Below are 24,654 nucleotides of genomic sequence, written 5' to 3'. Positions count from 1 at the left end.
AGGGGTTCGTATCATGAGGTACCACTGTATGACATTTCCAGTGTGGGGTTGTGCATCTGAGAACATTAACAATCTTTGTGTATTAGCTTAAAATAAGGCAGCGGTTTTACAAAGTGAAAACCGTGACTTGTTTCTTTAAGCAAGAAATGCAAATGGATCAGAAAAAATATTTCAGCAAGAAAATGGATGGAGCATTTTTAAATAAGTGGAAATTGAAAAGTTTCAATTTGACATTTTATTGAAAATACCTGCAACTTCTGTAGATTACTTTTAGCAGTTGATTCACTAAAATGAGGACCCAGATTGCTTGGGACAAGATGCTGACTTTGTAAACTGCTCAAAGATAAAGTGGTAGAGCATTGCAGAGTAGTAAAGAAATCTAAGTGGAATTGCTATTGCTATATAGTTTCTCCTGAGTATGGATCCTTTTATGAGACGATAAAGATCTAATCTGAGCAAAGGTATTTCCACACTCCATGCATTTATATGGCTTCTCCCCTGTATGGATCCTCTTATGGGAACAAAGTGCACTACTTTGAGCAAAAGTCTTTCCACATTCCATGCATTTATACGGCTTCTCCCCTGTGTGGATCCTCTTATGGGAAGTAAGAGAATTATTATGAGCAAAGGTCTTTCCACATTCCATACATTTATACAGCTTCTCCCCTGTGTGGATCATTTTATGGGTATTAAGTGCACTACTCTGAGCAAAGGTCTTTCCACACTCCATGCATTCATATGGCTTCTCACCTGTGTGGATCCTTTGGTGGTAAATAAAATGATCTCTTCGTGCAAAGGTCCTTCCGCACTCCATGCATTTATACGGCTTCTCCCCTGTGTGGACCCTTTTATGGGAAGTAAGTGTAGTGCTATGAGCAAAGGTCTTTCCACACTCAGTGCATTTATACGGCTTCTCCCCAGTGTGGATCCTTTTATGGGAAGTAAGATCATTGCTCTGAGCAAAGGACCTTCCACAGTCCATGCATTTATATGGCTTCTCCCCTGTGTGGATCCTTTTATGGGAAATAAGTGCACTACTTTGAGCAAAAGTCTTTCCACACTCCATGCATTTATACGGCTTCTCCCCTGTGTGGATCCTTTTATGGGAACGAAGTGCACTACTTTGAGCAAAAGTCTTTCCACATTCCATGCATTTATACGGCTTCTCCCCTGTGTGGATCCTCTTATGGAAAATAAGAGAATTACTATGAGCAAAGGTCTTTCCACATTCCATGCATTTATACGGCTTCTCCCCTGTGTGGATCCTCTTATGGAAAATAAGAGAATTACTATGAGCAAAGGTCTTTCCACACTCCATGCATTCATATGGCTTCTCACCTGTGTGGATCCTTTGGTGGTAAATAAAATGATCTCTTCGAGCAAAGGTCCTTCCACACTCCATGCATTTATACGGCTTCTCCCCAGTGTGGATCCTTTTATGGGAAGTAAGATCATTGCTCTGAGAAAAGGACCTTCCACACTCCATGCATTTATATGGCTTCTCCCCCATGTGGATCCTTTTGTGGATAGTAAGTTGCCCCCTTGTTTTAAAACATTTTCCACATTTCAAACATTTATAAGGTTTTTCTTTTGTGTTGATCGCATTTTGGGATGTTAGGTAGTTACTTCCAAGAGAAAGAATGGATGTCCCATTGTAATTTTGTCCATTGTGTCTTCTTATAACATCTTCTCCTTTGTTTTGGGTGAAATAGTTTTCATTTACTTGTACTTTAGCTCTGATTAGCTTCACACTTTTCCCAATATATTTTTTCTTGATTTTCTCTTGTTGCACAAGTATGTCTTTCATCAGAGCATCAGTGGAAGATGGCTTTTCCTGATTCCAATCCTTTGACTGGTTTCTTTTGGGGCTTTCGGATTCCATTGGAATTCCAAACTTCTCCATTCCATCTTTAGGGTTGGTGACCTGGAACAGTTCACAGGAATCTTGATTCTCTTGTCCTGTCCGGTTCTTACCTTCAAAGCAAAAAAGAAATGAAAATGAAAGCCTTTGTTCTTAAATTGGATTGGGAGAAGACTCTTCTATAGGCTGGGTGTGAAAGTTCTATTCTGACACAATTTGGGAGGTTTCAGAGTACAAATGACAACACAGTCCTTTCACATGACCTCCAGAGGACACATAAAAGCACACCTCGTTCTTTTCAGCCTCCACAGGTAAGTTCAAATAGAAATGGAAAAATAGAGATAGCACAGAAAGCATCTAAGCAAAGAGACATTGACTCTTTCCTTCATTCAAGCACCAAAAGACCAGATCCTTTAATAATAATAATAATAATAATAATAATAATAATAATAATAATAATTTATTAGATTTGTATGCTGCCCCTCTCCGAGGACTTTCCTTCTCCCTCCCAGAAGACGATATCTCATAATACATGTATTATTTTTACAAATAAAAAACTAACTATAATCTGTCTTCTTGAACTCTGATTCGCGACTAGAAAACTCTTACCCAGAGAGACCACGTTCCTATGGTTTTCCAGCATGACTTCCGAATGCAGCGCTTTCTGGTCAGGATCCAGCTGAGACCATTCCTCCTCAGAGAAAGACACAAATACCTCCTCGAAGGACACAGGACTCTTCTGAACACGGAAAAAAGAACAGAACAGGAGGATTTTCAAGATCTTTCCATGTTCATCAATGATTTAGACAAGAGGATAGATGGTGTGCAGTAGCTGCCAATAAAGCAGTAACACAGTTCTAGGCTGCATCAACAGAGGGATAGAATCAAGATCACGTGAAGTGTTAATGGTAAGGCCACACTTGGAGTACTGCATTCAGTTCTGGTCACCACGATATAAAAAGGACGTTGAGACTCTAGAAAGAGTGCAGAGAAGAGCAACGAAGATTATTAGGGGACTAGAGGCTAACATTGTAAAGGCTCGACTACTGTAACGCTCTCTACATGGGGCTACCTTTAAAAAGTGTTCGGAAACTTCAGATCGTGCAGAATGCAGCTGCGAGAGCAATCATGGGCTTCCCCAAAAATGCCCATGTTACACCAACACTCCGCAGTCTGCATTGGTTGCCGATCAATTTTCGGTCACAATTTAAAGTGTTGGTCATTACCTATAAAGCCCTTCATGGCATCGGACGAGGGTATCTACGAGACCGCCTCCTGCCGCACGAATCCCAGTGACCGGTTAGGTCCCACAGAGTGGGCCTTCTCCGGGTCCCGTCAACAAAATAATGTCGTTTGGCAGGGCCCAGGGGAAGAGCCTTCTCTGTGGCAGCCCTGGCCTTCTGGAACCAACTCCCCCCGGAGATTCAAATTGCCCCCATCCTCCTCGCCTTTCGCAAGCTCCTTAAAAACCACCTCTGCCGTCAGGCATGGGGGAACTGAGATATTCTTTCCCCCTAGGCCTCTACAATTTATGCATGGTATGCGTGTGTGTGTGTGTATGTATGTTTGGTTTTACAAATAAGGGTTTTTTAGCTCTTTTAGTATGGAGGAAAATAGAAGGAGAGAGCCCTCTGCACACCCGCTTCACTTCCTGAAGGAAGAATAGAAATCTCATAATTTCCCCCTTTCTTACTTGATTTGGAGGTTCAGCCGCTGTTTGATCTCCGTCATAAAAACAAGGAAGCTTCATTCTTTGTTTCTCTGTAAGGAAGAAATGATTTTAAAATGCATCATTAACGAAAGAGGAGGAGAAGAGACAGAGAGAGGTAAGACAGATGGACAACTGGAGGATATTTCATTACCTCCTGAAGTGTCCTGGCTTTGATCTTCGCAAGGGATCCCCCTGAAAAATATCTCCTGGGGGGGATTTGATGGATTCTCCTTTCCCTCAGGATCTCTGATCTCCACAGTGCAGCACTTCAAATGGGAAGAAGGAAAAAAGAAGCACAATATACATCACAGGAGACAAAGTGGATTCCCAGATTTGAAACACAATCTCAAAGACCCCAATATCCATCTGTGAGGTTGAGTGAGAAAACAGAACAATGTCCTACAAGAATTGGAGATGGGATGAACGCCAGAGAAGTTTGGGAAGGAGAGGAAAAGTATTCAACCACGTTCTCTATTCCCTTCTGAGCTCCCTAAAGTGTCTCACCTGCAACTGGACCTGCTCCTTCTGCTCCTCCGCCTGGCTCAGGAGGAGGCCTTCCGCCAGGGCCACCGCCTGGGAGCTGGTCTCTGCTCCACACTCCCTCACCCAGCCCTCCATCTCTGGGGGCAGAAGGGACAGGAGATGCTCCAGAACCACCAGGTCCAGCATCTGGGCTTTGGTGTGTTTCTCTGGCCTCAGCCATCGCCTGCACAAATCATGGAGTCGGCTGCAAAGTCCTCGGGGACCCTCAGCCTCCCGGTATTGGATGGAGTTCCAGGGCTGAACTTCCGAAGGGAGGATGGGTTCTTCCTCCAGGATCTTCTGCCCGGGTCTTGTCCAGAGCTTCCCCCCCTTCCCAGGCTGAGCGGCTGCAGGGCCTTTTCCGCTGCCCCCCTTTGCAACAGGTGGGGTCTCCATCCTTCCTCTGTCCTGCAGAGCAACTCCAAAGGGGTCCAAGGACTCTTGTGGGTCTCCAGAGGCCTTTTCCTTCACGGGACCATTTCTGGGAACACAGGACGGATCCCTCCAGGTGATCCCGCTCTTTTCTTCTTCCCCCAGGAGAAAATGGGGCCTTGCAAAGACCCCAAATGGCTTCCGGTTTCTATCTCTGAGGTGGAAGGAAAAACAAAGGCCCAGAATGAGAAGGTGGAATTCAGCCCCTGAGCGACCTTCACCCAACCTGCCCGGAGCCCCAAGAGGCTCAGCCCAGCGCAGGGCCCAGGTCCCCCGAGCAGGGCCGGGAAGGAGGCAGCTGCAGAGGCCGCCCCGCTTCTCTCCCCCTCCGGAGACAGGATCGGGCCCTCGGGGCGAATCCCGCCTCCTCCTCCCCGTCCGGTTTCTTTCCTCTCCTACTGGGCCTCCTCGGGGCCCACCCTCCCCTCCCCCTTCTTCCCCCTGCAGGGAAAGGGTGGCTGGGGAGCATGGGACCGAAAAGAGCCCCCCCCCCTCACCTGGGGAACCTCTGGATGCACTCCTGCCCGATTCTCCGTGTACTGCCAGCCCAAGAGTGTGGCGTCCTAGAGCGGCAAGGCTCAGTGACGCCACTTCCTTCGCAGCCTCCTCCGGAAAGCCCCTCCTGACGTTCGCCCTCCGGTGGGCCAATGGGGAAGCGCCTTTCAGAGGCCCTTCCCTTGGCAGAGGGCGCCCTCTGGTGGAGTCGAGACAAAGTGCCCGGATGGGAGAAAAGGCGGGGAAGAGGAACGCAGTGGTGAGGGAAGGGAGGGGGCTCCCTGCCCGACAAAGGCTTCGGCCTCTGGGCTTCTTCCTCCCTCCCCTTTCCTAGGGACCCAAATGCCTGGAAGGAGGTTCCGGCATTTCTCCTGAGGCGTTTCTAGGGCGGTTGGGCCCTTCCTCCCCCTCTTCCCTCCGCTCGGCTTCCCCATTGAGGGGGGAGGGGAGGGGCCATCAGGGGCCTCAGACGGGAAAGGCCCAGTTCCAGCAACCGGGTTTCGTCTCCTTCAGCCTCCATCTGGGTTGCTCTTCTCTGCGCTTTTTCCACAGTCTCCAGATGTTTTATTTATTTATTTTGTCCAAGACATAATACACATTGAAGAGAATAGAGATGTAGTAATATAAAGAAAAGAATAGAAGAAAAGATATAAAAGTATAGGTGGACATATTTGAAAGGAAGAGAAGAGAAATGAGATAAGGAGAGACAATTGGACAGGGGACGGAAGGCCCACTGGGGCACTTATGCAGGCCCCTTATTTATTTATTTATGATACAAAATGCAACGTGAGAAAATATTATTTTACTGAAAGAGTAGTAGATCCTTGGAACAAACTTCCAGCAGACGTGGTTGGTCAATCCACAGTCACTGAATTGAAACATGCCTGGGAGAAACATATCCATCCTAAGATAAAATACAGGAAATAGTATAAGGGCAGACTGGATGGACCATGAGGTCTTTTTCTGCCATCAATCTTCTATGTTTCCATGTTATTAGAACAAATTCTTAGTTTAAAAATACAGTAGTTTTAAAAAATCAGATATCTAGGTATTTGGATCTCTTCAAATTGTAGCACTATAAAAAAAGACAATTTTGACAAACTAACACAAGAGGTACAAAAAGACTTAACAAGATGGTCAAAATTATATTTATCTTCAGAGGGGCGGCATACAGATCTAATAAATTATTATTATTATTATTATTATTATTATTATTATTATTATTATCTTTGATGGGAAGGATCGCGGTGATTAAATTGAATATTCGCCCATGATTCTTATATTTATTTCAAGTAGCTCCTATAAAGTTAAATAAATCTTTTTTTGAATATCTACACAAGGTAATTCGCCAATTCGTTTGGTCCAAAAGAAAGGCAAGAATAAAACTAAAGAATTTACAAGATCTTCGAACTAGAGGAGGCATTGGCCTCTCCAACTTCTATTTGTATTACCAAGCTACTATTGTAGGAAAGATTAACCGAGGTATCACTGTACTAATTATTTATTATTCCAAACAATTACAGAATTACTTCCTCTGGGACTGGTCTCTGGGTGTCACACAACTTTCATTGCCAATGACAATTCGTTGTTTTGACAATGACAATAAATTTATAATATTATTATTATTATTATTATTATTATTACTGCAGTGTTCCCTCGATTTTCGCGGGTTCGAACTTCGCGAATAGCATATACTACGGTTTTTCAAAAAATATTAATAACAAAAAATAATTGTTGTTAATAAATAATTATATTTATAAATATCAGGATCACTAAGTGTCTTATTCAATGGTGAGTCCCAGTAATCTGAGATCAACAGACAGAGAGCGAGATAGAAAGAAAGAAAGAAGAAAGTGAGAAAAACAGAGAGCAAGAGAGGGGGAATAGAGATAGCAAGAGAGAGAACAAGAGAGAGAAGGAAAGCAAGAGAGAAAGTGAGAAAAAATCAAGTGAGAGGAACAGAGAGAAAGAGAGAGAAAGAAAGGGACAGAGAGAGAAAGAAAGGGAGAGATACAGAGGAAGAGATAGAGATAGTGAGAGAAAGAAAACAAGAACGAGTGAGAGAGAAAGAAAGGGACAGAGAGAAAGAAAGGGAGAGATAGAGAGGGAGAGGGACAGATAGAGTGAGTGAGAGAGAGGAAGAAATCAAGAGAGAAAGAAAACAAGAGAAAGAAAGGGACAGAGAAAGAAAGTGAGAGAGAAATAGAGGGAGAGATAGAGAAATGAAGAGGGAGAGAGAAAGAAAGAGAGAAAGTGAAAGAAAGCAAGCAAGAGAAAGAGGGACAGAGAGAAAGAGAAAGGAATAGAGAGGGAGAAAGGAAGAGGGAGAGATACAAAGAAAGTGAGAGAAAGTGAGAAAGAGAGAGAGAGAAAAAAAAGGAGAGGAAGGAAGAGAGAAAGAGAAAACTCGGCAAGGAGTTGGGGACTTGCTCCACTTCACCTCCTCCTCCTCCCTCAAGGTGGCAGCATTAAGAAAACCGAAGGGTTTTTTTCATAGTCCGGCCCTCCAACAGTCTGAGGGACAGTGAACTGGCCCCCTGTGTAAAAAGTTTGGGGACCCCTGCTTTTGAGGTAGGGACAGATCACAAAAACTTGGAAGCTTTGAAACCCCCCCGGAAATTATCCCCTAAACAAGCCAGAGGGCGCAACATTTCAGTCGGTTCAACTTTTCACTGCGCTATCTACGGGGGGGGGGGGGGGAAGCAATTTCATTGCAGATGCTCTGTCGAGAATGCCACAGTACAGCAGCGGGAGGCTGGAGACAATTCAATCAGTCATACCAACCTCGCAAACTGCTTGCTCGGCGATGACTCGGCATCAGAGCACCAAGAAAACGGATCTTCCTGACGATCTGATGGCAAACCTGCAATGTGTTGGAAACCGATGACTGGTTTCGGACTCATGAGGGTGATTGCACCAAAAGGATCGGCCTAGCTTGGCTGGGATCACGCTTGTATATTCCACTGGCGTTGAGGCCTCTAATATTGGAAAGAGGGCATGACTCTAAGGTGGCAGGACATTTTGCTTTCTTGAAAACCTTGCATTTGTTAAGAAGGCAGTTCTGGTGGCCCTCCATGAAAAAGGACATTGAGACTTATGTAGCAAGTTGCCCGGTACGTGCAGCCACTAAATGACCCCCAGGTCGCCCCCAAGGACTGTTGCAGACAGTGGCGAGACCGGGGGCACCCTGGAAAGAAATATCAATGGATTTTATTGTGGCTCTACCTGAGAGTGGGGGGAATACAGTGATTTGGGTCGTTACTGATCTTTTCTCCAAACAGGTGCATTTTGTGGCGTGTTCAAAAATCCCCACTGCCAAAACACTAGCAAGACTGTTCATACAACATGTGTATCGGCTACATGGAGTTCCTGAGCGGATCATATCGGATCGTGGGGTGCAATTTGGAAAGAGTTTATGGGGTTATTGGGTATCAAACAGGGGCTCAGCTTGAGACATCATCCTCAAACCGATGAAATATTGGAAGACTGAGCTGTTTGTTGGGAATGAAAGCTATGAATTGATCAATATCAGAAGGGGCATCTTCCAGGAGGATTCTTTGTCCCCATTGCTATTCATCATCGCTATAATCCCGCTGTCACTCATCCTACAGAAAACAAACCTAGGCTACCAAACTGCTAGGAATTCACCAAAAATTTCACACCTGCTGTATATGGATGACCTGAAGTTGTACGGAATATCAGAAACTGAGATACAGTCACTAACCAACACTGTGCGAATCTTCAGCAATGACATCAGCATGGAGTTTGGCCTGGATAATAGTGCCACAGTGGCACTGAAAAAGGGGAAAATCACTGAAAGTGAGGGCATTAAAATGCCAAATGGTCAAACCATCAAGTGCCACCACCCAGAAGCCTACAGATACTTGGGCATCTTGCAACTGGATAATATCCAGTGATCAGCAAAGAGTACATCCAGAGGACCAGAAAAATTTTGAAGAGCAAAATGAATGGTGGCAACCCTATTCAAGGCTATAAATACGTGGGCCATACCTGTCATTAGATCCACAGCTGGCATAGTGAACTGGACTCAAGCAGAGCTGGACAACCTGGACAGGAAAACCAGAAAATTAATGACGATCCATCATGCACTACACCCCCGCAGTGACGTTTACAGGCTGCATTTACCAAGGAAAATAGGCAGCAGAGGACTTTTGCAAGTGGTGCAGACAGTGGAAGAAGAGAAGTGTGCATTAGCTGACTATGTGAAGGAGAGCAAAGAGTCAGCGTTGATGGAGGTCAACAATAGGAAGCTTCTCAAGGTGAAGCAAACTAAGGACCAGGACAGAAAAACTGTAACTCAATGTCGTATGGACAGTTGGCGGAACAAAGCATTGCATGGCCAGTTTTTGGAGAAGATTGAAGGCAAAGTGGATAAAGAAAAGACCTGGTCATGGCTTACAAGTGGAACACTCAAAAAGGAGACAGAAGGACTAATACTGGCAGCACAAGAACAGGCCACTAGAACAAATGCTGTCAAAGCCAGAATTGAAAAATCAAGATGATCCAAAGTGCAGACTCTGTAAAGAAATAGATGAAACTATCAATCACATACTCAGCTGCTGCAAAAAGGTTGCACAGACTGACAACAAGCATAGACATGATGCTGTGGCACAGATGATCCACTGGAACTTGTGCCTGAACTACCATTTATCAGTGGCAAAGAACTGGTGGGATCATAAGCCCGAAAAAGTGGTCGAAAATGAGCAAGCAAAACTACTGTGGGACTTCCGACTTCAGACTCACCGAATTCTGAAGCATAACTTCTATGTTTCTATAACACATCAGACATCTTGATTGTGGAGAAAAAGAAAGTATGGATCATCGACATCGCAATCCCAGGAGACAGCAGAATTGAGGAGAAGCAGCTAGAGAAATTAGTGAAATACGAAGATCTAAAAATCAAGCTGCAACGACTCTGGCATAAGCCCATGAAAGTGGTCAAGGTGGTACTTGGCACGCTGGGCGCAGTGCCAAAGGATCTCAGCGGACATTTGAAAACCATCGGAATTGACAAAATCTCCATCTGTCAATTGCAAGAGGCCGCTTTACTGGGATCGGCAAACATAATTCGCCGCTACATCACGCAGTCCTAGGTGCTTGGGAAGCGCCCGACTGGTGATGAAATAGGAAATCCAGCATAGTGATCTCGTTTGCTGTGTTGTACTGACATAATAATAATAATAATTATTATAATTATTATTATTTATTAGACTTGTATGCCACCCCTCTCCGAAGACTCGGAGCTTTCGTGGGATGGGGGGGCAGCAGGGAGTGTGGAAGGAATGGGAGGGATCTGGGGGGGAAAGGGAAAGTGGGGTGTGATGGAGGCAGAGGAGTTCAGGCAGATCCCAAGATCACAGCAGAGCTTTGGACAGGATCCCTCTTTCCTTCTTCACCAAATCTCTAAGTGGCACAATTTTTAGATGGATTGAGGACGGGGCGAGAGTGGAGATGTCTGGTTGAGTCCCCCAAGAGGGTCCTTAAAATATCCATTCCATCTCGGAGTACTTTGCTAACAAAATTGCTCTCTGTTGAAGGATTGCTTTAATAACTATTAATTCTATAATCCTGAAAATTATTCGTTATTTGTAAATTAAAGCTGGGATTTAACCTGGTTGCTACCTAGACAAAGTACAGTAATACCTCATCTTACGAACCTAATTGGTTCCAGGGGGAGGTTCGTAAGACGAAAAGTTCGTAAGACGAAACATTGTTTCCCATAGTAAACAATGTAAAATCAATTAATCCATGCAACGAAAAAAAAACCTGCAAAAAAATGCCGCCGCCCAGCTGTCACCTTTTAAAACAGCCAGGGGGCTTCTCGGAGGCCTCCCGAACGCCGAACCCGGAAGTTTGGGTTTGGTGTTTGTGTTCAGGAGGACGCTGGGAAATCCCCCGGCTGTTTTAAAAAGCGACAGCCAGTTGGTGGGGCTTCTTGGCGGCGGTAGCGGCGGGTTCGTAAGAAGAAAAAAGTTCGTAAGAGGCAAACATTTTCTGAACCCCGGGTTCGTATCTCGGGTTGTTCGTCAGAAGAGGGGTTCATATCATGAGGTACCACTGTACGACATTTCCAGTGTGGGGTTTTGTTTTTTTGTTCTTCATAATAAGACCATTTGCATCTGGGAACATTAACAATCTTTGTGTATTAACTTAAAAAAAGGCAGCAATTTTACAAAGTGAAAACCGTGTTTCTTTGAGCAAGAAATGCAACTGGTTCAGAAAAAATATTTCAGCAAGAAAATGGATGGAGCATTTTTAAATAAGTGGAAATTGAAAAATTTCAATTTGACATTTTATTGAAAATACCTTCAACTTCTGTTTATTCACTAAAATGAGGACCCAGATTGCTTGGGACAAGATGCTGACTTTGTAAACTGCTCAAAGATAAAGTGGTAGAGCATTGTAGAGTAGTAAAGAAATCTAAGTGGAATTGCTATTGCTATATAGTTTCTCCCGAGTATGGATCCTTTTATGAGAGGATAGAGATCTAATCTGAGCAAAGATCTTTCCACACTCCAAGCATTTATATGGCTTCTCCCCTGTATGGATTCTCTTATTGGAAATAAGATGATTTCCTTGAGCAAAGGTCTTTTCACACTCCAAGCATTTCTATGGCTTCTCCCCTGTGTGGATCCTCTTATGGGAAATAAAAGTACCTTTTCGAGCAAAGGTCTTTCCACATTCAATGCATTGATATGGTTTCTCCACTGTGTGGATCCTTTTATGGGAAGTAAGTGCAGTGGTATGAGCAAAGGTCTTTCCACACTCCATGCATTTATACGGCTTCTCCCCTGTGTGGATCCTTTTATGGGAAGTAAGTTCATCGCTCCGAGCAAAGGACCTTCCACACTCCATGCATTTATATGGTTTCTCCCCTGTATGGATCCTTTTATGGGAAATAAGTGCACTACTTTGAGCAAAGGTCTTTCCACACTCCAAGCATTCATATGGCTTCTCCCCTGTGTGGATCCTTTTATGGGAAGTAAGTGCAGTGGTATGAGCAAAAGTCTTTCCACATTCCATGCACTTATACGGCTTCTCCCCTGTGTGGATCCTTTTATGGGAAATAAGTGCAGAGCTCTGAGCAAAAGTCTTTCCACACTCCATGCATTTATATGGCTTCTCCCCTGTGTGGAGGTTTTTATGGGAAGTAAGTGCACTGCTATGAGCAAAGGTCTTTCCACACTCCATGCATTTATATGGCTTCTCCCCTGTGTGGATCCTTTGGTGGGAAATAAAGGTATCCTTTCGAGCAAAGGTCTTTCCACACTCCAAGCATTTATATGGCTTCTCCCCTGTGTGGATCCTTTTATGGGAAATAAAAGTACCTTTTCGAGCAAAGGTCTTTCCACACTCCATGCATTTATATGGCTTCTCCCCTGTGTGGATCCTTTGGTGGGAAATAAAGGTATCATTTCGAGTAAAGGTCTTTCCACACTCCAAGCATTTATATGGCTTCTCCCCTGTGTGGATCCTCTTATGGGAAATAAAAGTACCTTTTCGAGCAAAGTTCTTTCCACATTCAATGCATTTATACGGCTTCTCCCCTGTGTGGATCCTTTTATGGGAAGTAAGATCATTGTTCTGAGCAAAGGACCTTCCACACTCCATGCATTTATATGGCTTCTCCCCTGTGTGGATCCTTTTATGGGTATTAAGTGCACTGCTCTGAGCAAAGGTCTTTCCACACTCCATGCATTTATATGGCTTCTCCCCTGAGTGGATTCTTTGGTGGTAAATAAAATGATCTCTTTGAGCAAAGGTCTTTCCACACTCCAAGCATTTATATGGCTTCTCCCGTGTGTGGATCCTCTTATGGGAAATAAAAGTATCCCTTCGAGCAAAGGTCCTTCCACACTCCATGCATTTATATGGCTTCTCCCCTATGTGGATCCTTTTGTGGATAGTAATTTGCCCCCTTGTTTTAAAACATTTTCCACATTTCAAACATTTATAAGGCTTCTCTTTTGTGTCGATCGCTTTTTGGGATGTCAGGTAGTTACTTCCAAGAGAAAGAATGGATGTCCCATTGTAATTTTGTCCATTGTGTCTTCTTATAACATCTTCTCCTTTGTTTTGGGTTAAATAGTGTTCATTTACTTGTACTTTAGCTCTGATTAGCTTCACACTTTTCCCAATATATTTTTTCTTGATTTCCTCTTGTTGCACAAGTATGTCTTTCATCAGAGCATTAGTGGAAGATGAGCTTTCCTGATTCCAATTCTTTGACTGGTTTCTTTTGGGGCTTTCGGATTCCATTGGAATTCCAAACTTCTCCGTTCCAACTTTAGGGTTGATGACCTGGAACAGTTCACAGGAATCTTGATTCTCTTGTCCTGTCCTGTTCTTACCTTCAAAGCAAAAAAGAAATGAAAATGATTAAACAGTAAGAGAAAAAGATCAAAGTCAAGTGAATTTCCTTCTGAATTTCTTCAAAATTCGATTGTGTTGTATGTTTGCATGCTTACAGAGGTGTGATATAGACATGATGATTTCTATATTCATAAGTCATGAAATCTTTGAAAATATCTTGAAAAATTATCTTTCTTTACTGTTGTGAGCCGCCCCGAGTCTTCAGAGAGGGGCGGCATACAAATCTAATAAATTGAATTGAATTGTTATCTATATATATGCAAAATTATGGAGTATGCTGAAATGTCAAAATTGACTATGGAACTACAAAATAAGAACGATACAGATTTCTATAGCACCTGAGACAAGAGGTACCATTGGATAAGGCAAAAAAAAAAAAACACCTACAAATATTACAAAAAGATGACAAACCAACAAACCAATCTCCAACGAATAACAAAATACAATCTGTTACTATAACTACTATTAATGATACACAAAACCTACATACAACATCGGACAACCAGAACTAACGATTCTTAACATAAACTAGGAATAAATCTTCAAAACATCAAGATGTAGATTAAAAATCATAACATTTGTAAATCAAAGTGGAGAGGGGCGGCATACAAATCCAATAAATTATTATTAATTAATTATTATTATACAATTTCTTGGAAATAGCACTCCAACTACATCTTCAAATCTGAGGTCATAATGAACCGTGATACCAGCCAAGTAGGTGGTCCTTCTTCCACCTTTCCTTTATTTTCCTCTTTCCATTCTGTATCTTCTTTCTTACTACCACCTCTCTTTTATCCTTTCCCAATACCCCTATCTCTTATCCCCTCCTTTTTTTTTTCTTCCTTCTTGATTATCTCTGCAATTATGTGATACTATGTTATATGATTTGATTGTGCTATATTTTGTGTTATATACAGTCATACCTTGTCTTATGAACTTAATTGGTTCCGGGACGAGGTTCGTAAGGTGAAAAGTTAGTAAGGCGAAACATTATTTCCCATAGGAATCAATGGAAAAGCAAATAATGCGTGCATTAGGAAAATCCAAACTTTAAGGTTTAAAAAAAAGCGGAAGGCGGACAAAGTGAAGGCTAACGGAGTGGAGACAGACAGTGAGGAGAAGCAAGGAATGGAGGTCCTAACGAAAGCTAATGCTGCCCCAAATCTCTCCCAAAATCCCCCCTTCAAAACCTTCCTACGTTGCCCCAAATTCCTCCAAAAATCGCCTCTCCAGCCGCTTCCTATGCCACCCAAATCAAGATCCTAAGGAAGGCAAATGGAGTGAAGAAAGGCAGCAAAGAGAAACGAGGCATTTTGAAAGGAGAGGTGGGTTTGGAAGACTTTGGAAGTGATTTGGGAAGCTTTTGAAGTGGTGATTTTTGGAGCAATTTTGGACAAGATAGGAATTATCTTTCTTTACAGTTATCTATATGTATGTAAATCTCACTCACAGTCAGTTTTGAATTAAGGAATAGAATAGAAAAACAGAAGGGACCTTGGAGATCTTCTAGTCCAACCCCCTTCTTAGCCAGGAAACCCTAATGCAATTTCACGCAAATGGTTATACAACAAAGCCTTTGTTCTTGAATTGGATTGGGAGAAAATTATTCTATGGGCTCAGTGTGAAAGTTCTATTCTGACATAATTTGGAAAGTTTCAGAGTACAAATGACAACACAGTCCTTTCACATGACCTCCAGAGGACACATAAAAGCACACCTCGTTCTTTTCAGCCTCCACAGGTAAGTTTAAATAGAAATGGAAAAATAGAGATAGCACAGAAAGCATGTAAGCAAAGAGACATTGACTCTTTCCTTCATTCAAGCACCAGAAGACCAGATCCTTTTATAATAATAACAACAACAACAATAATAATAATAATAATAATAATAATTTATTAGATTTGTATGCTGCCCCTCTCCGAGGACTTTCCTTCTCCCTCCCAGAAGACGATATCTCATAATACATGTATTATTTTTACAAATAAAAAACTAACTATAATCTGTCTTCTTGAACTCTGATTGGTGACTAGAAAACTCTTACCCAGAGAGACCACGTTCCTATGGTTTTCCAGCATGACTTCCGAATGCAGCGCTTTCTGGTCAGGATCCAGCTGAGACCATTCCTCCTCAGAGAAAGACACAGCCACCTCCTCAAAGGACACAAGACTCACCTGAACACGGGAAAAAGAACAGAGCAGGAGGATTCGCAAGATCTTTCCATGTTCATCAATGATTTAGACAAGAGGATAGATGGTGTGCAGTAGCTGCCAATAAAGCCAACACAGTTCCAGGCTGCATCAACAGAGGGATAGAATCAAGATCACGTGAAGTGTTAATGGTAAGGCCACACTTGGAGTACTGCATTCAGTTCTGGTCACCATGATATAAAAAGGACGTTGAGACTCTAGAAAGAGTGCAGAGAAGAGCAACGAAGATGATTAGGGGACTAGAGGCTAATATTGTAAAGGTTCGACTACTGTAACGCTCTCTACATGGGGCTACCTTTGAAAAGTGTTCGGAAACTTCAGATCGTGCAGAATACAGCTGCGAGAGCTATCACGGGCTTTCCCAAATATGCCCATGTTACACCAACACTCCGCAGTCTGCATTGGTTGCCGATCAGTTTCCGATCACAATTCAAAGTGTTGGTTATGACCTATAAAGCCCTTCATGGCACCGGACCAGATTATCTCAGGGACCGCCTTCTGCTGCACAAATCCCAGCGACCAGTTAGGTCCCACAGAGTGGATCTTCTCCGGGTCCCGTCAACTAAAGAATGTCGCTTGGCGGGACCCAGGGGAAGAGGCTTCTCTGTGGCGGCCCCGGCCCTCTGGAACCAACTCCCCCCAGAGATTAGAATTGCCCCCACCCTCCTTGCCTTTCGTAAGCTGCTTAAAACCCACCTCTGCCGTCAGGCATGGGGGAATTGAGACCCTCTTCCCCCTAGGCCTTTACAATTCTATGCATGGTATGTATGTATGTATGTATGCTTGGTTTTTTATATTAATGGGTTTTTAATTGTTTCTAACATCAGACTACTATTGTACACTGCTTTATTGTTGCTGTTAGCCGCCCCGAGTCTCCGGAGGGGCGGCATACAAATCCAATAAATAAATAAATCATGGGCTTCCCCAAAAATGCCCATATTACACCAACACTCCGCAGTCTGCATTGGTTGCCGATCAATTTCCGGTCACAATTTAAAGTGTTGGTCATTACCTATAAAGCCCTTCATGGCATCGGACCAGGGTATCTATGAGACCGCCTCCTGCCGCACGAATCCCAACGACCGGTTAGATCCCACAGAGTGGGTCTTCTCCGGGTCCCATCAACAAAACAATGTCGTTTGGCGGGGCCTAGGGGAAGAGCCTTCTCTGTGGCAGCCCTGGCCGTCTGGAACCTACTCCCCCCAGAGATTAGAAGAACTTGAACTTGAAAGATTAAAGATAAATAAGGCAATGGGTCCAGATGGCATCCACCCCAGAGTTCTTAAAGAACTCAGATCTGTCATTGCTACCCCCCTGACTGATTTGTTTAACAAATCCCTGTTAACAGGAGATGTTCCTGAGGATTGGAGAATGGCCAGTGTTGTGCCTATCCACAAGAAGGGCAGTAGAGAAGAAGCTGGTAACTACAGGCCAGTTAGCTTGACATCAGTTGTAGTTAAAATGATGGAGACTCTACTCAAAAAGAGGATAAATCAGCATCTAAAAAACAATAACTTATTGGACCCAAATCAGCATGGCTTTACTGAAGGCAAATCATGTCAGACTAATCTCATTGAGTTCTTTGACTATGTCACAAAGGTGTTGGATCAAGGTGGTGCCGTGGATATTGCCTATCTGGACTTCAGCAAAGCCTTTGATACGGTTCCACATAAAGAGCTGATAGATAAATTAGTGAAGATTGGACTTAATCCCTGGATAGTTCAGTGGATTTCAAGCTGGCTGAAGCATAGACATCAGAGAGTTATTGTTAATGGCGAGTATTCTGAGCAGAGTCAGGTTACAAGCGGTGTGCCACAAGGGTCTGTTCTGGGTCCTATTCTTTTTAATATGTTTGTGAGTGACATAGGGGAAGGTTTGGTAGGAAAGGTTTGCCTATTTGCCGATGACTCTAAAGTGTGCAATAGGGTTGATATTCCTGGAGGGGTCTGTAATATGGTAAATGATTTAGCGTTACTAGATAAATGGTCAAAGCAATGGAAACTGCAGTTTAATGTTTCCAAATGTAAAATAATGCACTTGGGGAAAAGGAATCCTAAATCTGAGTATTGCATTGGCAGTTCTGTGTTAGCAAAAACTTCAGAAGAGAAGGATTTAGGGGTAGTGATTTCTGACAGTCTCAAAATGGGTGAACAGTGTGGTTGGGCGGTAGGAAAGGCAAGTAGGATGCTTGGCTGCATAGCTAGGGGTATAACAAGCAGGAAGAGGGAGATTGTGATCCCCTTATATAGAGCGCTGGTGAGACCACATTTGGAGTACTGTGTTCAGTTCTGGAGACCTCACCTACAAAAAGATATTGACAAAATTGAACGGGTCCAAAGAGGGGCTACAAGAATGGTGGAAGGTCTTAAGCATAAAACGTATCAGGAAAGACTTCATGAACTCAATCTGTATAGTCTGGAGGGCAGAAGGAAAAGGGGGTACATGATCGAAACATTTAAATATGTTAAAGGGTTAAATAGGGTTCAGGAGGGAAGTGTTTTTAACAGGAAAGTGAACACAAGAACAAGGGGACACAATCTGAAGTTAGTTGGGGGAAAGATCAAAGGCAACATGAGAAAATATTATTTTACTGAAAGAGTAGTAGATCCTTGGAACAAACTTCCAGCAGACGTGGTTGGGAAATCCACAGTAACTGAATTTAAACATGCCTGGGATAAACATATATCCATCCTAAGATAAAATACAGGAAATAGTAAAAGGGCAGACTAGATGGACCAAGAGGTCTTTTTCTGCCGTCAGTCTTCTATGTTTCTATGTTTCTATTAGAATAGTCCCCACCCTCCTCGCCTTTCGTAAACACCTCAAAACCCACCTCTGCCACCAGGCATGGGGGAACTGAGATATTCTTTCCCCCTAGGCCTCTACAATTTATGCATGGTATGCGTGTGTGTGTGTATGTATGTTTGGTTTTACAAATAAGGGTTTTTTAGCTGTTTTGGTATTACTGTTGTGAGCCACCCCGAGTTTGCGGAGAGGGGCGGCATACAAACCCAATTAATAATAATAATAATAATAATAATAATAATAATAATAATAATAATAATTGTGATGACGAAATTATGGCAGATCCATTTCTCCGGGCATGTGCAGTGACGAGAGGAGGGAGGAGTGGCTGCTGGACCCGCAGAAGCTGCTGACTGCCCTGGCGTCCGTACGCCAGTGGGGAAATCCCGGGGCCGCTGGTGGAGCAGCTGAAGGAGTTGGCGAGATAGGCGCATTCCTGCCCTCCCCCTGTGGCATGCCCCCACCTCGCCTAACCTGTTTCTGAGGATGGGTGAGAAGCGGGGGAGAGTCCGGCTGTAGCTTTCGCTGGCGGACTGGAGCCGTGCAGGAGACGTGGCCGGACCTCTCTTGTGCATCTCCGGTCCGCTTTTAAAAAGAAGAACAGATAAAAGAGCAAGGCGGAAAAGGCACCGACTCACTCTCCTGCCCTCTCCCAGCGCCCGGCTCTCCTCCTCGCCTCCGGTGTCAAAGAGCGAGCAAAGTTTTCTGCCTCCCTCCATGCACGCTTCACACCCCGACACACACACACGCAAAGGAATCGGGAGGCTGCCATGCGCGTGGGCGTGTGTGAATGTGAAGGCGCACGTGGAAGTCGGCAGCAGCTGTGGCTGAGGGAGACAGAAAAGTTTGCTTGGCCTTTGACACCGGAGGCGAGGAGGAGAGCCGGGTGCTGGGAGAGGGCAGGAGAGTGGGTCAGTACCTTCTCCACTTTGCTCTTTGTCTGTTCAAGTACCGGTATTTCTTTAAAAACACAGACTGGAGCCGTGCAAGAGAGGTGGCTGGACAGGAGGGAAGCGGGGGAGAGCCCGGCTGAAGCTTTCGCTGGCGGACTGGAGCCATGCAGGAGAGGAAAGAAACCTTTTTTCTTGCTTACCGCTTCACAATCTTGGTGTGTCCTATAGTCTGAAAAATAGGGTAAATTGCCCAGTTGGCAGTCGGATATGAATACGTGGGTGTTGGGTTGCGGTTTGGGCATTCGGTTTGAAAAAGGTTGGCCATCACTGGGTCAAACATATGAAAAACGATTGCAGGACCTGGGTATCTCTAGTTTAAAGGAAAGAAGGACTGGGGAGACATGATAGCGAAGTTCCAGTATCTCAGGGGTTGCAGCAAAGAAGAGGGAGTCAAGCTAAGAAGGAGACAAGCGACTTAGAACTAAGGAGAAATTTCCTGACGGTTAGAACAATTGAACAACTGAGATTAAAACCAGAGACCTCTCTTCTGGGCATAATAAACTCAAAAAAGACTATTATTATCTGATACAACATATGATTACTGCAACAAGAATTGCAATAGCACAAAATTGGAAAAAAGAAGAAACACCATCAGAAAGAGAAATTATATATAAAAAAATGACTGTGCAGAAATGGACAGACTAACCCAAAAACTTATTCCGAGATACAACATCAAGATCAAACCAATCTGACTTTAGATTAATTGTATGATAGAACAAATGTGTGACAACCGCTGATGCCATAAACATAGAAACATAGAAGATTGATGGCAGAAAAAGACCTCATGGTCCATCTAGTCTGCCCTTATACTATTTTCTGTATTTTATCTTAGGATGGATATATGTTTATCCCAGGCATGTTTAAATTCAGTTACTGTGGATTTATCTACCACGTCTGCTGGAAGTTTGTTCCAAGGATCTACTACTCTTTCAGTAAAATAATATTTTCTCACGTTGCTTTTGATCTTTTCCCCAACTAACTTCAGATTGTGTCCCCTTGTTCTTGTGTTCACTTTTCTATTAAAAACACTTCCCTCCTGGACCTTATTTAACCCTTTAACATATTTAAATGTTTCGATCATGTCCCCCCTTTTCCTTCTGTGCTCCAGACTATACAGATTGAGTTCATGAAGTCTTTCCTGATACGTTTTATGCTTAAGACCTTCCACCATTCTTGCAGCCCGTCTTTCGACCCCTTCAATTTTGTCAATACTGTATCTTTTTGTAGGTGAGGTCTCCAGAACTGAACACAGTATTCCAAATGTGGTCTCACCAGCATTCTATATAGCGGGATCATAATCTCCCTCTTCCTGCTTGTTATACCTCTAGCTATGCAGCCAAGCATCCTACTTGCTTTCCCTACCGCCTGATTGCACTGTTCACCCATTTTGAGACTGTCAGAAATCACTACCCCTAAATCCTTCTCTTCTGAAGTTTTTGCTAACACAGAACTGCCAATACAATACTCAGATTGAGGATTCCTTTCCCCCAAGTGCATTATTTTACATTTGGAAACATTAAACTGCAGTTTCCATTGCTTTGACCATTTATCTAGTAAAGCTAAATCATTTATCATATTACAGATGCCTCCAGGAATATCAACCCATAAGCTGCATATTGATATCAAAAGGAAGAAATAGAACTGTTAGGTCAACAGTTCAACGGGGAGGGAGGGAGAACTAGGGGCAGCTCTGTATAAAGTATCTTAGAATTTAAGCATAATAACTACACAAATAATAATTATACTCTGAAATGATACAATATGTAAAACACTATATATCTGCTCTTTTTTAATCTTTGTATTATAATAAAAATTATTTTTTTAAAAAGAAAGAACAATTGAACGGCTTTTGCCTCCAGAAGATGTGAATGCTCCAACACTGGAGGTTTTTAAGAAGATGTTGGATAATCATTTGTCTGAAGCCATTTAGTCTCCTGCCCAAGCAGGAGATCACCAAGGTCCCTTCCAACTCTGTTGTTGTTGCTGTTGTTATTATTATTATTACTCTCGCTATTATTACGTCTATTTCATGATCTATAGTTCTTGCATAGACATCCCTCCTATCTGTTAATTTTTACCCTCCTTCTCTTTCCATCTCTATTTCCCAATTTTTGACTGCACTTTTATTTTTATCTTCTAGCTATTAAAAACTCTCTTCCAAAATTCATAACAATCCGTCTCATCTTTGTTCTTGTCTAAAAAATTGCTTGTTGTAAACTTCAAGTTGGAGGAGCTTTGAAGAGAACAAGATAAACAGAGGACGCAACTGGAACCTGCTATTCTGCTCTCCATGTTGTGGTAGAACACAAAAATAATCCTGGCCAAATGGAGGAAAATAGAAGGAGAGAGCCCTCTGCACACCCACTTCACTTCCTGAAGGAAGAATAGAAATCTCATAATTTCCCCCTTTCTTACTTGATTTGGAGGTTCAGCCGCTGTTTGATCTCCGTCATAAAAACAAGGAAGCTTCATTCTTTGTTTCTCTGTAAGGAATAAATAATTTCAAAATGCATCATTAACGAAAGAGGAGGAGGTTTTCTATAGAAGAGAAGAGACAGAGAGGTAGGACAGATGGACAACTGGAGGATATTTTATTACCTCCTGAAGTGTCCTGGCTTTGATCTTCCCAAGGGATCCTCCTGAAAAATGTCTCCTGAGGGGGATTTGATGGATTCTCCTTTCCCTCAGGATCTCTGATCTCCACAGTGCAGCACTTCAAATGAGAAGAAGGAAAAAAGAAGCACAATATACATCACATGACACAAAGTGGATTCCCAGATTCGGAACACAATCTCAAAGACCCCAATATCCATCTGTGAGGTTGAGTGAGAAAACAGAACAATGTCCTACAAGAATTGGAGATGGGATGAAGGCCAGAGAAGTTTGGGAAGGAGGGGTGAAGTATTCAACCACATTCTCTACTGTTTTCTGAGCTCCCTAAAGTGTCTCACCTGCAACTGGACCTGCTCCTTCTGCTCCTCCGCCTGGCTCAGGAGGAGGCCTTCCGCCAGGGCCACCGCCTGGGAGCTGGTCTCTGCTCCACACTCCCTCACCCAGCCCTCCATCTCTGGAGGCAGAAGGGACAGGAGATGCTCCAGAACCACCAGGTCCAGCATCTGGGCTTTGGTGTGTTTCTCTGGACTCAGCCATCGCCTGCACAAATCATGGAGTCGGCTGCAAAGTCCTCGGGGACCCTCAGCCTCCCGGTATTGGATGGAGTTCCAGGGCTGAACTTTCGAAGGGAGGATGGGTTCTTCCTCCAGGATCTTCTGCCCGGGTCTTGTCCAGAGCTTCCCCCCCTTCCCAGGCTGAGCAGCTGCAGGGCCTTTTCCGCTTCCCCCCTTTGCAACAGGTGGGATCTCCATCCTTCCTCTGTCCTGCAGAGCAGCTCCAAAGGGGTCCAAGGACTCTTGTGGGTCTCCAGAGGCCTTTTCCTTCACGGGACCATTTCTGGGAACACAGGACGGATCCCTCCAGGTGATCCCGCTCTTTTCTTCTTCCCCCAGGAGAAAATGGGGCCTTGCAAAGACCCCAAATGGCTTCCGGTTTCTGTCTCTGAGATGGAAGGAAAAACAAAGGCCCAGAAGGAGAAGGTGGAATTCAGCCCCTGAGCGACCTTCCCCCAACCTGCCCGGAGCCCCAAGAGGCTCATCCCAGCGCAGGTCCCAGGTCCCCCGAGCAGGGCCGGGAAGGAGGCAGCTGCAGAGGCCGGCCCGCTTCTCTCCCCCTCCGGAGACAGGATCGGGCCCTCGGGGAGCCTGGGGCGAATCCCGCCTCCTCCCCTCCCCCCCGCTTCCCCTGCAGGGAGAGGGCGGCAGGGGAACATGGGGAACGGGAAGGGCCCACCCTCACCTGGGACACGTCTGGGTGTTTTCCCGCCGGGCTCTCGGTCTCACGCGGCACCAGGGTTGAATCCCTGGTGGATTTGGGGCAAAGTGCCCGGATGGGAGGAATGGCGGGAAAGAGACGCGCCTGACAATTCAATCTCAACTCTGTTTCTTTTGAAGACTTTCAATGTGAAGAGATTGAATTTAATGCCTGGAGAAGGAAAGTGCACAAAGGTCCCCAACACCCTGTCATGGCTGAGGGAGTGCGAGCTCCTGGCTGAGGGGATCTGCCCTCTGATTGGTTGCTGAGGGTGGAAAGGGGGCGTTTCCCTTTCCCCCGCCTTTTTCTTCTGGGCGTTGTTTGAGATTTACCTCAGGATGTTCTTGTTTTCTCTTCATTTATCTTGATATAAAAGGGCAGATTTTTCTCATTGTCTCCCTCTTCCTTTGGACAGCAGCCGCCTCATCCTTCTCCTCGCCCGGCTTCTCTCCTCTCCTGCTGGGCCTCCGCAAGGCCCTCCCTCCCCACTTCCCCCTGCAGGGAGAGGACGGCTGGGGAGCATGGGACTCGGGAAGAGCCTTCCCCCCCGCCTCACCTGGGGCACGTCTGGATGTCGCCCATACGGACTCTCCGTATCACGCGAGCACCAAGGTTTAAGGAGAAAGAGTGCGGCGTCCCAGAGTGGCAAGGCTGTGACGTCACTTCCTTCTCCGCCTCCTCTGGGAAGCCCTTCGCGACAGTCCCACCCCCCGGTGGGGAAGCGCCTGGAGTTCCCTTCCCTTGGCAGAGGGCGGCCCCTGGTGGATTTGGGGGAAAGTGCCAGGGCGGGAGAAGGCTTTCTTCTGGGGCGTTTCTAGAGCGGTTGAGCTCTTCCTCCCCTCCAGCCCCCTCTCCTCTTTCCTCCGCTCGGCTTCCCCATTGAGGAGGGGAGGGACCTTGGTCCTTCTTTCCCTTCAGCCTCCGTCTTCCTTGCTCTTCTCTGTGCTTTTTCAAGAGTCTCCAGGTCTTCTTTCTTTGTTTATTTAGGATACAAAATGCAAAGAAAACTGGAAAGAGGGAATTCACCACTTCACCAGAAGAGCCCTTCACTCCTCCACTCGAGACAGACTAGACTTTCAATCCTGGGCCTAGAAAGTTTAGAACTAAGACGCCTTAAACAAGATCTAAGTATTGCCCACAAGATCATATGCTGCAACGTCCTGCCTCTCGGCGACTACTTCAGCTTCAACCACAACAACACAAGAGCACACAACAGATTTAAACTTCATATTAACCGCTCCAAACTTGACTGTAAAAAATATGACTTCAGGAACCGAGTTGTCGAAGCGTGGAACTCATTACCAGACTCCATAGTGTCATCCCCAAACCCCCAACACTTTACCCTTAGATTATCTACGGTTGACCTCTCCAGATTCCTAAGAGGTCAGTAAGTGCACTAGAGTG

The 24,654-nt window shown here is 44.4% G+C and overlaps 1 pseudogene; it reads right to left on the bottom strand.

Annotated features, from left to right (window-relative positions):
* Positions 1–220: 220 nt before the first annotated feature.
* Positions 221–23,923, bottom strand: LOC139155618 (zinc finger protein 721-like; annotated as a pseudogene).
* Positions 23,924–24,654: the final 731 nt, after the last annotated feature.

The sequence above is a fragment of the Erythrolamprus reginae genome, unplaced genomic scaffold (assembly GCF_031021105.1).
Source record: "Erythrolamprus reginae isolate rEryReg1 unplaced genomic scaffold, rEryReg1.hap1 H_33, whole genome shotgun sequence".
Classification (NCBI taxonomy): domain Eukaryota; kingdom Metazoa; phylum Chordata; class Lepidosauria; order Squamata; family Dipsadidae; genus Erythrolamprus; species Erythrolamprus reginae.
The sequence above is the reverse complement of the archived record's forward strand: the minus strand, read 5'-3'. Positions and strand labels throughout refer to the sequence as shown.